This window comes from Montipora capricornis, chromosome 10 (genome assembly GCF_036669925.1).
Source record: "Montipora capricornis isolate CH-2021 chromosome 10, ASM3666992v2, whole genome shotgun sequence".
Taxonomy (NCBI): Eukaryota; Metazoa; Cnidaria; class Anthozoa; order Scleractinia; family Acroporidae; genus Montipora; species Montipora capricornis.
The window spans coordinates 20,078,272-20,095,397 of record NC_090892.1 but is presented as its reverse complement, the minus strand read 5'-3'; the positions used below and the strand labels follow the sequence as shown (position 1 = coordinate 20,095,397).

The 17,126-nt window shown below is 39.0% G+C and overlaps 1 protein-coding gene and 1 long non-coding RNA gene across 5 annotated transcripts in view; both read left to right on the top strand.

The window, feature by feature from the left end:
- Nucleotides 1-17,126, top strand: part of LOC138018385 (adenosine receptor A3-like) — a 75,794-nt gene that overhangs the window by 8,495 nt on the left and 50,173 nt on the right. For 2 of the 4 annotated variants that reach the window (XM_068865002.1, XM_068864998.1), the window contains exons 1-2: nt 5,842-5,976; nt 9,648-9,774. The gene's annotated coding sequence lies outside the window, so the exon portion shown is untranslated. Of the gene's footprint in view, nt 1-5,841; nt 5,977-8,196; nt 8,215-9,647; nt 9,775-17,126 lie in introns of those variants that run through there. The other 2 variants (XM_068864999.1, XM_068865000.1) reach the window with 2 other exon arrangements.
- LOC138019614 (uncharacterized) lies at nt 877-3,315 on the top strand. The gene is made up of 2 exons (XR_011126189.1): nt 877-1,113; nt 2,768-3,315. It is a non-coding gene; the product is annotated as an uncharacterized lncRNA (long non-coding RNA).

Sequence of the window (17,126 nt, the reverse complement as noted above, 5' to 3'; positions counted from 1 at the left end):
TTTAGCCAAATTATCCGGATGGAATGATCGTTGCATAAAGGTAAGCGATTTTCCGAATTTAATGACCAACCGGATGAGAATGTCGCTTACCATTTACTATACAGCATTACATCCCGCATATTTTACTCGATCTTGTGAGAAAGGGCCTGGAAACGGAAGGTTCTCGCAAATGGTAAGAGCATTTCGCGAATTCCGTTCCGAACGGAAAAAGAGGACTACCTCTGGAGGTTGTCCACAATTTCCGAAAAGATTTTCCGGAAAATTGCCTTTCCATTGACCTCAAACCGAAATTTCCGGATTTTTTGGCTAAATGGTAAGCACTCATGGTAACCCATCGATGTGAGAAAATTTGGTTTCATAGCCATGACGTCATGAACGTCCGTACACACGTATGTCCGTCTGTCCGCCCCTCCATGTATGCCAATGTGACCAGTATCAGGTAACCATATCACGGGCTCAAGTTTAGAGCTCATAGAGGAGGCAATACTCCAGTTTACACTCTAGCTAGTTTACAGTTGGACCTCAATGTTATGGTCAATTGACACCTGTCAAATCAAGGTATCCGCTGACCGATATCACGTGACCATATCACGGGCTCAAGTTAGACCTTATCGAGGTCAGCTGTTGTTTTAAAGTTGACCGCTGACCCGGGATTGGATCGCAGGCTCAAGCCAGGTCAGACACTCACACCTGAACGAGGCTTAATTAAACGCGCTCTTTCTGTGGCTCGACAGGGCTACACAGACATGCTACGTCAGCAAAAGCTCTTGACAGTCGATGCTTTTCGTGTTCAGGTAAGCACATGGGCATTTTGTCTGAGCATGCGCGAAGGGAATCGAATTATTCGAGTTCGGCGCCATTGTTATTTTGAACGCGTTTTTTAAACGGGCGATCTACACTTTGAAAAATATTTTGTCAAGAGAGATGAAAGATTGTAACAAAATTACACACTTTTCTATCACTATGGATATTCTTCGAGTTTGTTGGGCGTTCGGATGAGAATATTTTAATGATCAAATTGCGAACAAAACGAGATAAAGGCCCAAAGAAGTGGAGTTTGGCATTTGATTTACCGAAGTTCAAGATGTTCACACGAGAAGGCAAATGATGCAGGTTAGTTTGAAGATGTTGAAGCTTTATTGTAATGAATCATAGGGCTGTATATTGACACGATCCTCAGATACACCACCCTTTATGAGATGGAAATTTTAAATTTGAGCTGATTTTGCTTCAACTTTGAAGTAAGTTTTCATCATAATTCCGCCGGCCCCCAAGCTTTAAATTACTTCAAATAACATTGTGTCTTCTTCCTCTTTGCAGCCGCTTGGGACTCCAGGCTTTAAAAAATGCGCTGTTTGTAGGATTACAATGTTATTACAACAGCTTTTGGGAAATTTTTATTTGGGAAGTTTTGATAGATTTTCCCAGTCGTGGATCACAACAGTCTTCTGTCTTGCTGCTCTCCAAGTCTGTTGTGCAGAGCATATAGTTGTCCATTTTTAACAAGGTTGTAGTGTCATTTCAATACACGATGACTTTTGCAATTTTTTTTCCTGTGCTTCAGTAGGTATTTTTGTAATTGCTTTTTTCGTCTCCTAGAGCTAACTTAAGTCAAAAGTTCGGTTAAACTACCCTTTTTCGCCGGCCCCCAAGTCCGAGAACACTTTTAGTGCATTGTTTGTTTATTTGTCCTCCGCTTCATCTGGTTTATTTATTCCGAAAAAATGCGTGCTCTTTTTTGTAGCAAGGCAAACTACTACCGTTTACTGTCGAAGATTGCACATTTGGAGCTTGTCCATGTAGTTTTCGAACCGGATGGCGTAAGCTCTGTTATCGTGTTTATTTCATTAGCATGCTGCTAGCATTAAAAGCTCGTCGGTTTTTTTTTTCTCCGTGCAGCAATTGAATTTACCTCAGCAAGTGTTCTTAGACGAGAAAGAAATAAGTGAGAATGCTCATTCAAAAAGATTTGGTTGTAATTCCGGAGACGAGCTCTGTAGGGCAGAACAGACATTTCGCTTTTAGTGTGTATCCCCTGGCCTGTAGAGGAATGCCAATCACGATTTCTTTAGATGTATGTGTTAGTTATACATTTGTACAAAAAAAATGTTAGGAAACACCTTTTACTTGCCAAAATCCCGTTGTACCGTCTAGAATAAGTGAAACATGCACTTGATTATCTTCAAGACCTGTCACTGTATTTTGATCATCTTCTCAACAATCATTATTCACAAATAATATGTTACACATCAGATTTGTCATGTACTGGCTCTTCCAACAATCCATATACTGTAGTATAAAAATCAATAAATGTTCACCACAATTCACGGGTAAAGGAAGATACAAAATTATGTTGAAAACTAGATGAACAATAATACTTTCAAATTTGCAATGAGAGTAAGCAAGGGAGTTCATCTACATATTACCTTGAATGTTATTTGTACCCAAAAAATGTTGAATTAATTCTGGGTGCAGTGTAGCAAATCTTTATGAGCATTTACAATGTATGTAAAAAACCAAGATAGTGTGAGGAAGAGGGAGAGAATGGTTTACTTAAGTTGAAAGAAATGAAACCCTATATTATAGATGTTTACTTCAGACCTAAAATGGCCATGTTTGAAGAGTTTACTCTTCACAGTTTCTCGAAAAGTGTCCATAATTCTCCATGTCTTAGGTTTATCAGTAAGCTTGCTTTGGAAAAAGTGTTTCATGTACGGAATTAAAAGTTAGGATCAAAAGAACTGACAGCGTATTCTCTGCTGTTTAGATAGATGAGCAGTGGCTCAACAATTGGAGCAATGGACAGAAGTGATGGCTGAGAGGTCAAGTTTTGTGGAAAGGTGTTACCTTGAGAACCAGTTGTGAATGAAGATAAATGGGCAAATTGGTTATGTGAAACAGCCGTATTTGAAGCTCTTGAAGTTCTGGATTATGATTGGAATCTTAAACACTCATAGATAATTAATTTGTTTGCAGTAAATTTAACAGATGTGCTGAATTCATGAGGCTCATACAAATGGGATTCTTTGTTGCTTATAAATTCAATGTACAGTTAAGATTTCACTAGTTGGAGTTACATCCATCCTACATAATAAAATGTTACATGTCATAGTCTCAGTAAGGTGACCAGGAAGTTGATATGAAGAAAAACACTTGTGATCATTACGTTTTGGATATCCATTTATTGTGAATGCAGTTGTTGACCATTTCCTCATATCTTATACTTCCGAAGGACTAACAAACTAAATTATATTTTAGGTCTATACTTGTAAAAGTTTAAAAAGCTTGGGGCTTGATATTAAAAAAGGAATACTCTTTGGTGTGTCACTCTTAACATCACTTTGTTCCCTGGGCCTGGTCTAGTCAGAACTTACTAATTTCCTGTTGTCATTTTGTAATCAATTTTCAACTTGAATAGTCTGATTCTTTGGAAATGAACACAGAGAAGGATCATTCCTACAGATTGAGACACTTGTACAAGGTTCAAAAGGGCAGCTTGTTCAATTACAACATGGGAATCATAGACCTTGCTATGCCCTTAGACAGTGGTTATTTATTTCAGGTCCTCAGATTTAGTTCCCTAGGGATTTGGGATGTGCTTAAACTCAAAATCTTAACCAGCTATCTTGCTCTAGTTCCCTGAAGCTAACACCATGTAAGCTAAGTAATTTTCAAATGGGAGGTGCTCCATGCAATACACGAAACCAAGACTTAACATGACTTACTCTCTGTCAGAAGCTTCAAACGTTCCACAATTTCTAAACATTTTTCCCGTGGTAACATTACCAACTCTCTTTTTTCTGGCTGTTTACTCAGACCATAATTTGGTCAAAGCTGCTGTTTTTGGCCCGTCGTTCACGCTTGTTCGCGTTCATGCCAACAAACTTGAAACCAAAAAAGGCAAGCTACCGTAAACTTTGGGTGTGAACATTTATTTTCATAATGTAGCTGAAATTCTTGATATTTTAACACATTTCAAACAAGAATGCCCAACAGAGCAAAAGAGAGAACAGTGAGAGGTAAACACGTAGGGTGGAATCAAAACTAACGCGGTAAAATGTCTGTCTAGTCTGCTTATGTGTGTTTGAAGAGCCCTTCGAATTATCCAACTTTCGCAAGATTACTGACTACGTGAGAGTTCCACACCAAAACAACTTGTTGTCCCCTTATTATTCGAAAGTACTTTGCTGTGACTTTTTGCCATAAACAGCCCAACCGTTTCTCGACCTTTTGACACCGTCTACACGTAAGGCAAGGAAGATAAACTACACAGATAACGACACGAACTCGAAACTTTTCGCCAGGTAGACCGCCATTATTTTGGTTTCTGCTTATGGGGGGCCAGCGGATACGCTCATAAGAGATCTCAAAGTCGCGCACGCGCAGACAGAATGCCCCTGTGCTTGTTCAAGTACGGTTTGGAAAATATATTTTTCTTGAATTTTTGCTGGTTTCAATCCAGGTTTAACATAATATAGCTGTAGTTATTCAAGTCAAGCATTGGAGGGATATAAACTTAAAGCTGAGTGTTTATTTTTAATTTGTTTAGGGCTGCTTTTGGCTCTGAATTGCGGTTTTTGGTGTGTCTTAAGATTTTTAATTTCGAATCTACTGTTGCAAGATGCCTGGACGGCCTATGTCAGAAGAACAGAAACGAAAGAAGAGAGAAAGAGAACGAGAACGACAAAACGGTACACCAGTAATAGCTTAAACTTGGTGGAAGAAGTTACTCCACAAATTCTTTTCTTGGACACTAAACCGTTTGTTATTTCTACGGATGAGTTATTTCAAGTGGATGCATATTTCTAAAACGTGGTTTAGTCGTTTTTCCTTTGGTCAGGAATGAAACTCGAATTTTTATTGTTAACTGGAATTAAATAACAATCATCTGTACTCCTTTTGGACAGAAATAATCGATCTGTTGCTGGTTTGTTTGGCTTTAAAATTCGAGCGAACACGAAGTTTTTTTACTTCGCTTGCCTAACTGTTTTCGATGTGCCTCGACAGTGACAAGAATTTTGAACTTATGTTCTCTACATGTAATCGCAATGAGTTCTCGTAAAAGTATAAGGAGAAATATCACCAGCTTGTGTTTTTAGAAGTTTGTTTAGAGCAAGTACAGGTAATTTGTTGGAGATCTTGTTTGAAGTTTGTCCTTTCTAGCCGATTCTGGTTCTAAGCCAAGTCGGCGTGTTTCAATGAAATACATCGAATTGTAAATGATCTCGTTTTCAGAGATAAAGTGGAATAAATAAAGTACATCAATAAAACTCCTTGTTTGACCTTGAACCGACAAAGACGATCTGTCACATCACGAGCTATAGTAAGTCTGTGATTTCTAATTTTAGCGTGATTCCTATTTGCTGGCGTTTGACTGTCGACTCTGAAATGGCTTCTTTCCTTTTTCGTTCGCTTGCTGAGGATTTGCTTGTTTTCTTTTAAAACTCTTGCGATTCAAGAAGAATTAATTGTCTAACTGGTGAATTCGACAGTAGATTTCGCTGGAAAAACCGATATCACCCCTTCGTGATTCATGCGATCAGTCGGTTTTTCAGGCGAAATTAACCGTGGAATTCACTAGTTAGGCAGCGAAGATAATGTTACATAATTAAGCAATATCCGGGAAAACCATAGGGTGGACAGTTCCAAAGCCTTTTATTTTCACTAATCCTACAGCCAGTAAGAATAAACAAGCCGGGAGCTCCGCTTTTAGGCTTGGCTAAATATATTTTTACATTAGCATTTAGTATATGCTCACTCAGTGATCTTGTTTCAAGCAATCTGATTGGTTCGCTATCTCGGAGTAATTGAGCATTATTCACTCCCTACGGAGTGAATAATGCTTGATCCAAACATAACAAAATGACCGGCGTAAACTCGCCAGTATTTATGAATCGGAAATATTGAGAATACAAGATGATGCTGTGCTAAAGAAGACAAAGAAGGCCACAAAATTTGGCCTGTAAGTTTTTAAAGGTAAGAGAAGAGTTCATACTTTTGCCAACCAGTGTTTGACTTCGTTTTTCCGGATAATTATTGCTGAAAATTAAAGAATCTTCACGCCAACAATTTGTTTCACTCGGAGTAATTCTCTCCTGTAGGGCTGGTCGCCCACCAAAACGAATTTCTTACTGAAATCGAGGAATTAAAAAAAATGCTTAACAAAGTTCCACATGGTTGCAAGGAAACAAGACGGGTCATTTGACAACAAACTAACGCTCACCTCAATTAGAGCCACCATTTCATGTGGATGCTTTACGAACTGCACCTTCAATTTCCATTTCAAATGAACCTCAAAAACTGGGATCGAACGGTGCAAATTAATGTTTTAACAAACAGACTTTCGATTTAGATTGCTGATTTCAACGGTGCTAAATGACCATTTTGCTGTTTGTGACGAGGATTTTAACGAAGGTTACTTAGATTTGCCATGTTTGAAGCTACTGTAAACACTTTCGCGCATGCTTTGTGCCGCTTGCACGTTTTCCACGCATGAATTGAGATGCCAATTCAATCGACTTTGGATGGTTTTTTCTGCAATTGTTGTTGAGCTCACTTCTCGGTGAAAAGTGGCAAAATATCTACCTCGCCGCTTTGCGGCTCGGTAAATATCCTACCACTATTCACCTCGATTTCAAAGAATAATTGTTAAATATTAACGGAATTGTTCACTGAAATGAATAGCGTATAAACGCCTTTGGTTTCAGTTTGAATCGTTCGGTTTCTACATCCCGCCTAGATTTGGCAGGAAACTTAAGCCATTAGAATGACACATCATGGGCGTGAAAGCGTAATATTTTAGAGTTAACGTTGAACCAGCTTATGACTTGAGCCCTCAGCCATTTGAATTTCGCTATTTAATTGCAGAATCACACTGGGGTGAAAACAAGACTCGATTCAGAACTGCGGAATCGGTACAAAGTCACAAACGACTTAACGGGAATAATGTTTGAACTTTTTCACTTTCTATTCTGCAACAGGAATATATCAAATAGACGTCAAAACCCTTTGTTCTTGATAATTGGCAAATACTTCCTAAAATGCAATTTTACACATACCCTTTAACTGCAGAATCCCCGGCCTCTTATGGATGCCGAGTATTCCGCCCTGAAGATAGACATTTCTTTAAATGAAATAGATTTTAATTATTTGAAAAGTGCTTTGAGAAACCTGTGTCATTGCATGACTGCGAGACAAATTGCACCATGAATCATACGGGAAAAACGACATTAATTTCTGCTGAATTTACTTCCAAGATTACCAAAAGATCAATTAAAGAGAGAGTTGTTACTAATTATTTTTTTCAAGTTCCTATCAAGTGTGCTAGCTATATTCTTTGATGACCACACACACCAGCTAAAATGATGATTTGGAGGACACAGAACTCTCCGTGTAAATTTATCGCTTTGATAAGCCAGGGAAAATGAACAGGCCTTTCCTCACTCCTGGAGTGGTGTTCCTGCTTCCGTTAATTTGCAAACTAAAATTAAACTACCTTAATTTAACAGCATGGAACGTTCAATTTCCTTTCAAGTGTGCTATGTTCTTTGACCACACACACCAGCTAAAATGATGATTTGGGGGACACAGAATTTTTTTTTTATAAATTTATCGCTTTGATATGCCATAACCATAAACCATAACCTCTAAATACCTTAATTTAACAGCATGGAGCGTTCGGAAAGAAAAAAAAGCCTAAGAACGCGAGATGGGATAGGCGACATGTATCAATGCAGTGGAAAAAAGTCCACACGCCCTCATACGACTAACAATAAATTAAACACTTTTCCATGCACGCAGAATACAAGTTCCCTCTCCCAAATAAGACTCTCCAATCACGGCATCTCGAGCGCGTATTCAAGCTCGATGGACCCGATTCGAGCTCATATGCAAAAACTGATCCAGCGGTACTGATAATCGATAATCGAATGGGATCTTGACATGATTCGAGCTCGGTTGCTCAGTAATAAAAACTGATCCGAAAATACTCGCTACTTGGTAGTAATTTTGTTCGAGGTGATTACCAAAATTAATGTAAATAATCGCATCTGGCTCAGCCAATAAGCATTTCAAGAAATAAAAGGTCCCTAGAGGAAGCCAAAAATATAGCAAATATCACATTTCGTTTGCAAGGACACTGACGCACGTTGATTGCCAATTCAGTTAGCTGCTCTACCTGTTTCAGTAACTCCCTATGGATCGTAGATCTTCAAGGTAACTATATAAGAATTGCAATCACATCATAATTTGTCGCCTAGCTCATCTACCTCGTCACTTATTTTAGCGAGCAATGACTGACGATTAATCCAGTGAAATGCTAACTTCCACTGGACTTTTTTTGTACATAGAACCTAGAAAAACTAGTTTTTTTTTCGTCGATAATTTCAACCTCCCAGCTTTCACTGTTGCTACCTGCTGAATATGCTGAAACGCGATTTTTTTAAAAGTCACAAGTCGACCCATCGTGAAGTCTGTTCACAGAGCGCTGCACTGTTGCATAGTTTACTCGACGAAAAGTTTAATGGCCTTAATTTAAAATGAAGAGAAAAAAAAGCGTATTTGGAAGGTTTGTGAGCGAGTGGAAAAAACATGAATGTGCTTTGCAATCTGTTAATGAATTTGTCGCGCTTGAAAACCTCGAGTTCGGTGATTGCAGTCACACTTGCCTCAGTTTAATCTGTTTTAGAGATCATCAGTTTCACAGAATCCCCCCCCCCCCTTCCCTTGGAGATTCACCCTTTTATAGATTCCCCGTTTAAGAGATTTCTTCGGCTAGTGATTCCTCGTAGCAGAGGCACGGTTTCCTTAGAAAGTAACCCCTTTCATTGCATGTGGGCCCAGAGTTTGGGTCAATCTCAAAACCTGAAGGTTTTCTCTCTTTACTCAGGTTTTTCCCTTCATCCTTAAACGAAATCGACTTCCAGCTAATCTTGTTGTGGTGCTGTGCTATGCGTTGGGTTGGATAGGGCAATCAGAAGAATGGAACCACATGATTTTTTTGTAGCTAAAAGCAGTCCACGTAATGAAGGCAAGATAAGCGAATTACAGCAGCCTTGCAATTTTATAGTAAGGCCGTCATGAAACCATACCTTTTAATTTCTGGACATTAAGCATTAAGATAAGCTTGAAACGTTGGGTACGTAAACGAGACCAGAGTCTACTGTGACAAATGAAATTTGGGCCCAGAACGTTTCCTACGTTTGGATGCTTTCAAAAGTTTTTGAATGTCTCGGAAATTTTAGACCTATCAACAAACGCACTGGGAGCTGCTGACAGCTTGATAAAAAGCGGTTAATTAATATATTCGCCGAAGGTGAGGTGAATATCGTTGAACAAAAACTTTGACTTCGTCTCGGTTTTTATTCACCGATCATGTTCACCTAGCCTGATGTGAATAATTGTTTTAGGACATCGTTAATCCAAGCATTAACAATGGTTAGCATTATCACATACTAGGTGATTCTTTGAAAAATATGCATTTTCTTTAAAACAATGAACTTCTTCGTCTCTTACCACGACAAAACGACTTGCTGCCATCATTTTGAAAAAACCGCTTAGGTGATTGTCTCGCATCATAGTCGTATCAAGTACATTCAATCAGCAAAGAGAATTATCAAAAATCACCCATGCAATTATTCTTAATACAGGATATTACAGGGTGGGGAGAAAATTGAACTTTATGGTTGATTGGCAAGAACAACTATCCCAGCGCCGGAACGAGTGAAAGATATTAGTTGCCACGAGAACACAAGATTCATATCTTCGAGCTAACATGTAAGTTACTTTTTATTATATGGACAATAGATATACATGGTAGGGATTGAAAAGCAGGCTTTACAGTGCAACGCGCCTTACCGTGGCCACCCAACAAACTTTCACATTTGACGATTACGTGAAAATACTTCAACTCAACAACTCATGCAACGGTGTTCAACTTACAACGAACTTTGCAAGGAGGCGTGACTGTCAATCAATTTCACACATCCTGATTGGCGGACAATTTGTAAAAAAACATTATTAGATGGCCACGTTAAGTCGCGTCGCACTGTAATACAAATATTGGGTATTAAGGACGATGCCTACTAATTCAAAGGTATTTTTGCCCCGATTTATGATTATGCAGGAAAGGTAGATCTTCCCAAGTGTTATTGAAATCCAAAAAGAAAATTGGGGGTAACAACGCATTTTTCAAACAGAATTCATGAACAATATTTGTATAAAGCTCTGAAATACAAAGCAATGTATGACGTTCTTTCTCAAATTGAAGCTCAATTACCTCTAAATAATCCATGGCTACCCCCAATTTTCTTTTTGGATACCAAGAGTACTTACTAAGATCTACTTTCTCTGCATAGTTTTAAGCCGCGCAAAAAATATCCTTGCATTAGTAAGCATCACCAATAGGAAATCCGAGTATCTGGAGATGCGCAGAACGTATGCGCAATAATAATATTAGTCGCCGTCTTTAATACAAACAAAAAAGGTGGGAATCGTAACGTCTTTGCTCAATATAATCACCCGTGTTACATACGAAAAATATGCCACTCTTTTCCCGGATGTAGTGATCGTATTGATTCTACTGGTGTTTTAGTTCCGGGGAAAACTCTCCCTTCCGTATAATAAATCAGACAATTTGAGGCTAAGAGAGAAAAAAGCTTTTTTCAGAACTTCTTACTACAACTTTGGACAATTCATCACCAATGATTTCATTTTCAAGGTAAGTTTTTATTTCGTTAGACAAAAATTTAGGCATTGGGATTGAATGATCTGACACCTCGTTCGAATACAACCAGGCAGTTAATATTTTACTCCCAAAAAACAATACTCCACTACCTACAATCAAGAGAAAATGAGGAGACAGAGAGGGAGGCTCAGGGCGTTGGCAGGGATATGTTATGTCCACGAAAGTTATTTTTAGACGAGCAGAAGTCTTTGTTCTAGCAGAAGTCTGTCTTCCGAGACGTCCGCATGCAGTCTTGCCTCGCTCTCAGGTTCTTAGTGAAAAGAGAAAATGGCGGCGCACTTGGAAGGCTGATGAATATTTATTTTCTTTCCTACATCGGACCGAGGTTGGCCTGCATGCGGACGTCTCGGAAGACTTCCGCTCGTCTAAAAATAACTTTCGTGGACATGACATATCCCAAGGGCTGGACTGGGAGCCTCCCTCTCTGTCCCCTCATTTTCTCTTGCTACAATACTGTTCTATCGTTTGGGCTTCTACAAATCCCTACCCTCTAGATCTATTTTGCACATTAAACATTCTAAATATACTCAATATTTATAGGCATTAAGTCTCTTGCTTCGTTTTCCTTAATTCACATGCAAAAGTCCTAGTACTGTTCCTGGACTTCCTCTTACCCCACCCTGAAAATAGGCCTGGAACCCAGGCGAGAAAAAAAAGAATCCTGTATTACTTGCAGGCGCATGCTCGGAATGAGCCAAACATATTGCATTAAGGTGGCTGGAACCAGTTTCACTACTTTTAAGGACCTTTTAATTAGAAGGGTTGTCACTACAAAACTGCATCACGTAAAAGAAATGTTATGGTACCATATCAAACACCAATTATTACTTAACAAAATGCGCTCACTATTTTGACGTAATAGGTTACCATGGCAACAAGAAAGCTCTTCAAAAACACCCTATATTTCGTCTTTACTTGCTTATATCTTAATAATGAAATCGGTGACCCCCATTTTAATATTTTAAAATAGTAATTAGCAATTTGAGATAGAGCTATCAGCAAAGTTTAAAAAAATTCTTGGGAGCCAATTCAGAGCTACCTTAATTTTTCGAAAATTTAAGGTAGCTCTCAATTGGCTCCCAAGAATTATTTTTAACTTTGCAGATAGTCCTATCTCAAATTGCTAAGTACTATTTTACAATAAAAAATGGGGGTCACCGAGTTCATTATTAAGATATAAGCAAGTAAAGACGAAATATAGGGTGTTTTTGGAGAGCTTTCATGTTGCCATGGTAACCTATTACGTCAAAATTGTGAGCGCATTTTGTTAAGCAATAATTGGTGTTTCATATGGTACCATAACATTGCTGTTACGTGATACAGTATAGTAGTTATAACCCATCTAATAAGAAGGTCTCTAAAAGTGGTGAAACTGGTTTCAGCCACCTTAAATACCAGAGTGGAGATGTAAATAAAGGAAACATGGAAACTCCGATAAAGAATCGTAAATGAAAATTGCTGTGCGATTTGTGGTATCAGGAAAATAACATCGAAATTATGCCTTGTCGTGACCAGTGATGTTGGAAAAGTATATTGCCGAATAAATTATTGTCGACTGAGAGAAGATCGTAATACAGCTGTGCGAACGCTGAACTAGTAAATATAGCATAGGATTTCAGTAAGCAACAAAACAGCGTGTAGCCAGAATTTTATTGTCTACAGTAATTTATCTCTAACAACGAGTTTCAGAGGGAAAATGCTTTTTTAAAAGTAGCATTTTTCAAGGATTTACTAGAAGGAAAATCATTTTCATCCTTATTAATAATATCATGATTCACGAACAAATTTTGACCAGAAAAAAGATCATGACGATTAACGTCCGGATAATCGATGTTTGACTGTGCATATCTGTATGTATAAAATAAGGAACATTAGCGTTATCAGCACAAACTCATATGAAAAGAAACAAATAGTACAGGTTGTAATTCAATTTCATTTGATTTTTTTTTTTCTTACTTTATCAGGAATAATACACAAACATATATAAACGCATCCTTTGGAATTATCTTTTACTTGACGTTTCGTATGCTTCTGCATACATCTTCAGAAGTGACGGTTAATACAAAATTTGAATTTAAATATACAGGAACACTATCTTATTAGCAATTAACAAGTAAGTAACAATACTCTTTTAGTTTTTTTCGATATAAAATCATTGCAGTTCTCACAGGCAGCTCTATACACAACCTTAGCCATTTGGCATATCCTTGTAAGGAAAGAAAGATTTAATGCGACGAGTGCTTTGAAAAATTACTCTGAGTAAATTACTCCACCCTAATTACTCTAAAAATCAATCTAAATCACTCTTTCTAAAAATTACTCGAAATTACTCTGTTTGTCACCGCTGTTTGTGTAGTATTCCTCATAAAACTGAGATGGCCAAAGAAAAAGAGTATTTGCGACATTTTTTTTTTTAATCTAATTAGCTATTTGACATTGGGTATCCAAACAATTTGTCCCCGATTCAGAACAAAAATGGTAGGTCTAAACTCCTAAGGCAATCATGGTTTCAATAATTACTGTGAAACTCAGATAGATGTTCATTGAATCAGTGCGATTATCATATAACCAGACTGAAAGAAGCTAGTAATGAACAATAAAGATTTCCATCAGGAGATTTATTAGTCGCTGTTGAGCGATTCACACTCACGACCTACAGTATATTTTTTGTGAGTTTTATACTTCCACTGTAACACACAGTGAGCCTAGTCAACAGCATACGATATTTTAATGCAATTTCAGCAGCTGCTCTCCCACGGGTTCTTCATAAAGACTATCGGCGGGAGAGCAAAAATTTGGTATTTTTCTGCGCCATCATCATGCAGCTTTTCAGTTGGGTTTCAAGCACGAATTCCATACTCTCGTATGTCATCCGTCTGATCTTCCACGATAAGGACTCCGATAAGACAGACTTATTCACAATTAACATAGGACTCGGATTGAATAAAATCACAAAAGGAACAACAATGTAGGGAAAAGACTTGCCACATCCGGTTGCTGCTTTAACAAAAACATCATTACCGGTGACGACTACATGAATAGGAAAGGAAAGGAGAGAAACTTTATTTAAGTGTCTAGTCGTTCTAGCGCTGGAGCGCTAATTGGGGACACTGTAAACTGAAATTAACAATGAAAGTAAATCAAGTCAAAATGTTGGTTTTTGACGGAGACGTCAAGCTTGCAGCTTGCAGTTGTTGCGGGACGAAGTTAAAGTGGTAGTTCTCAAACGCGAAATCAATTGCCTCTAGAAACTTGGATCATAATAGCATTTTACGTTGTCCGCCATGTTTCCAATATAAAAGCACTCCGAATAAACTATACCCAAACAACGAATCTTTTTTCCAAATATGGTTTTCCCCCAATTTTTTGGGGGGAAATTGTGCCATTCCAAGCGTGCGCCTGCAAGTAATACAGATTCCTCTTTTCCCGGGTTCTACGCCCATTTTCAGGGCGGGGTAGGAGGGAGCCTGGAAACAAGAATAAGGGTCTCCGAATTTGCAATGATAGTCCTCACTTATTACGCAGTTATTTCAATCTTTCAAACTATAAACGAAAACTCAGAGATAATTTCCAATCCATGTAAATTTTATAAAGAGTTAACCATGAACAAGAGATTAGAGATTATAAAGGTAAGAGAAGTAATCCCTCATATTGGCCCTATTCCCATCGTAATCCCTCTTGAGTCATTTTTAGATCTCCTGCGAGATCCGGAATTCTCATCGAGTGTGCGATTACATGGAAAAATCTCAGCTCGGTTAGCCGAGAGCCCGGCATTACGATGCCGGAATCCCGGCTAACCGGGTCTGAAATTTTTTCAGGTAATCTCGTTCACCGGGACAGCCCGGTTAGCCGGACAAGCGATTTCTAACCACATTACTCCACTTTACAGCAAAATGGCCCACGAAATAGTCGTTTTTTATGTTTAAATAAAGGATCAATAAGATAGCAAACCATAAGGCTTCACTAAATTGTAGAATGGTGAATTTTAATAACAATTTAGCGAGACAAACTTCCCTCCACTTCTTCTTGTTGTTGTCATCTTTTTTCACACCACATATTATAAATTCGGTCCAAATAAATAAAAGGTTGAGTGCGGACTCAGACTCGGACTGCGGACCATTTCTGTGCACGTGACAATATTTTGACACGGAATAAGAGTACTCAAGGGCTCTTTTAAAATCTGTATCTGGGCCAGTACAAACCTAGTTTTGTTCTATCTGCGTTTTTGAAAACTCAGTCCTTGTTTCACACGAAGTCCGCAGTCGGACTCAGACTCAGACTCGGACTGCGGACCGGGTATAAAACGTGGACTGCGGACTTCGTGTGAAACAAGGACTGAGTTTTCAAAAACGCAGATAGAACAAAACTAGGTTTGTACTGGCCCAGATACAGATTTTAAAAGAGCCCTTGAGTACTCTTATTCCGTGTCAAAATATTGTCACGTGCACAGAAATGCTCAGTTACAACGTCGACTGGGCTAGAGAAAGTAAGAGTAGAGATTTTATCTCAAAATTGTAGTTTACTCCACGAATTTAAAAAGGAAAAGGAAACGAAATCAGCATCTCCCACTGAAGTCCTTCAAATTTCTCGATTTCTAAACATAAAGCTGGTGAACCGCGAAGGATTTCATAAATTATTTTCGTGTCTTATCTCTGATAAATACAACATATACTGTTACGAAAAATAGTATTGCGTGACAAGCGTTACTTTCTAGACCCTTCGCGAGAGTTTGTAATTTGTTTATATTTAGGTTTGTACGTAAGCGTTTCTAAATCGGTGTGTTTTGTAATCTTTCTATAATTAGATTCATTACTATTTTAGAAAGTTCTAGAAGTTTATTGTCCGAGTATATAAGTAGACGAGTCCAAGCGGAGTTTTTTTCTAACTAGTTTTTCACAAGCGAAGAGAGTTGGCGTTAGCCGTGTTTAGTCAAGTGTGACAGAAGCTGTGTGCATTCAAGTTGGCGGAGGCCGTGTAAGTTTATTGAGTACGAGTTATTCAGAGTTTTACTTCGTGGAAACTACGTTCATTTTTTGGAATAAATCTTCTTGTTGTTGTTCCGACAACCCTGCGTTCAGTTTAGTTTGCAAGCTACCTTTCCTCAAAACATTCGAACTCGTAACATTGGGGGCCTGTCCGGGAGAGGAATTCATTTGTTTGCCGACTACAGAAACCAGGAAAGGATCACAACTTGGAAGGAAGTAGCTGCGCTGTGGAAAAAGTTGTAGCGAGTGAAAGAGCCGTGGAACTTTAGTGCTGTGAAATGGAGAAATTTATTCAGCTTGGCGAAAAGTTTGGTCTGGAAGGAGAAAAGCTGCTTGAATTTGTGCGTGAACAAGAAGAAAAAGAACGCGAGGAGAAACGTAGAGAGGAGGAACGCGAAGAGAAACGTCGAGAAGAAGAACGTGCAGAGAAACGTAGGCAGCTTCAAGACGAAGAAGAGAGAGAAGAGAGACGCAGACGGCAGGATGAAGAAAGGGAAGCGAGACGTCAGGAAAGAGAAATTAGGAAGATACAACAGGAGGCTGACCTCATGAGACAGAAGGAAGCTGCTGAGGTTGCCAAGAGAGAACATGAGTTAGAACTTGCGAGAATAGCAGCAATGAATGGTGATGGTCGTACTGCAGAAAGAGGTGACAGAGAGGATCGGGCTAAAGCACCTAAACTCCCCTCGTTCGTTGATGGCAAAGACGATTTGGACGCGTATTTGCAGAGGTTCGAGAGATTTGCCGAGACAGCTAAGTGGAAAAAAGATGGATGGGCATCGAAGCTCAGTGCTCTGTTGTCTGGACGGGCACTAGAAGTGTATTCACGTTTATCGGAGGACGCAGCTAAGGATTATGACAGGGTAAAGATTGCGTTAATGAAGAGATATGACCTTACCGAAGACGGCTATCGTCGAAAATTTAGAGTATCCAAACCGGAAGTTGACGAAAGTCCGGAGCAGTTTATTGTGCGACTGGACAGATACCTGTTACGGTGGCTAGAGCTTTCGAATACTGCGCGAAGCTTTGATGGTCTTAAGGACTTGATCGTGAAAGAACAATTTATTGACTCTTGTCCTAAGGATTTGGCAATTCACCTGCGAGAAAGGGCACCTGAGACCCTAGCAAAGATTGCGAAGATCGCTGACCAGTACTTGGAGGCTCATGGTAAACATTTGTTCAGCTCAGCGAGCAGAAAGCCAACAGTGCAGCCTGAGAGGGACGAAGCCAAGAACATGCAGATTAATCCACCAGCTCTGCATTGCTTTAAGTGTAACACCCGAGGTCATAAAGCTGTCAACTGCCCAACCCTAACAAGAAAGTGTTTCCTATGTGGTAAGCAGGGACATGAAGCTAGAAACTGTCGATCAGGTGGACGCAGATCAGGAGGACAAAGT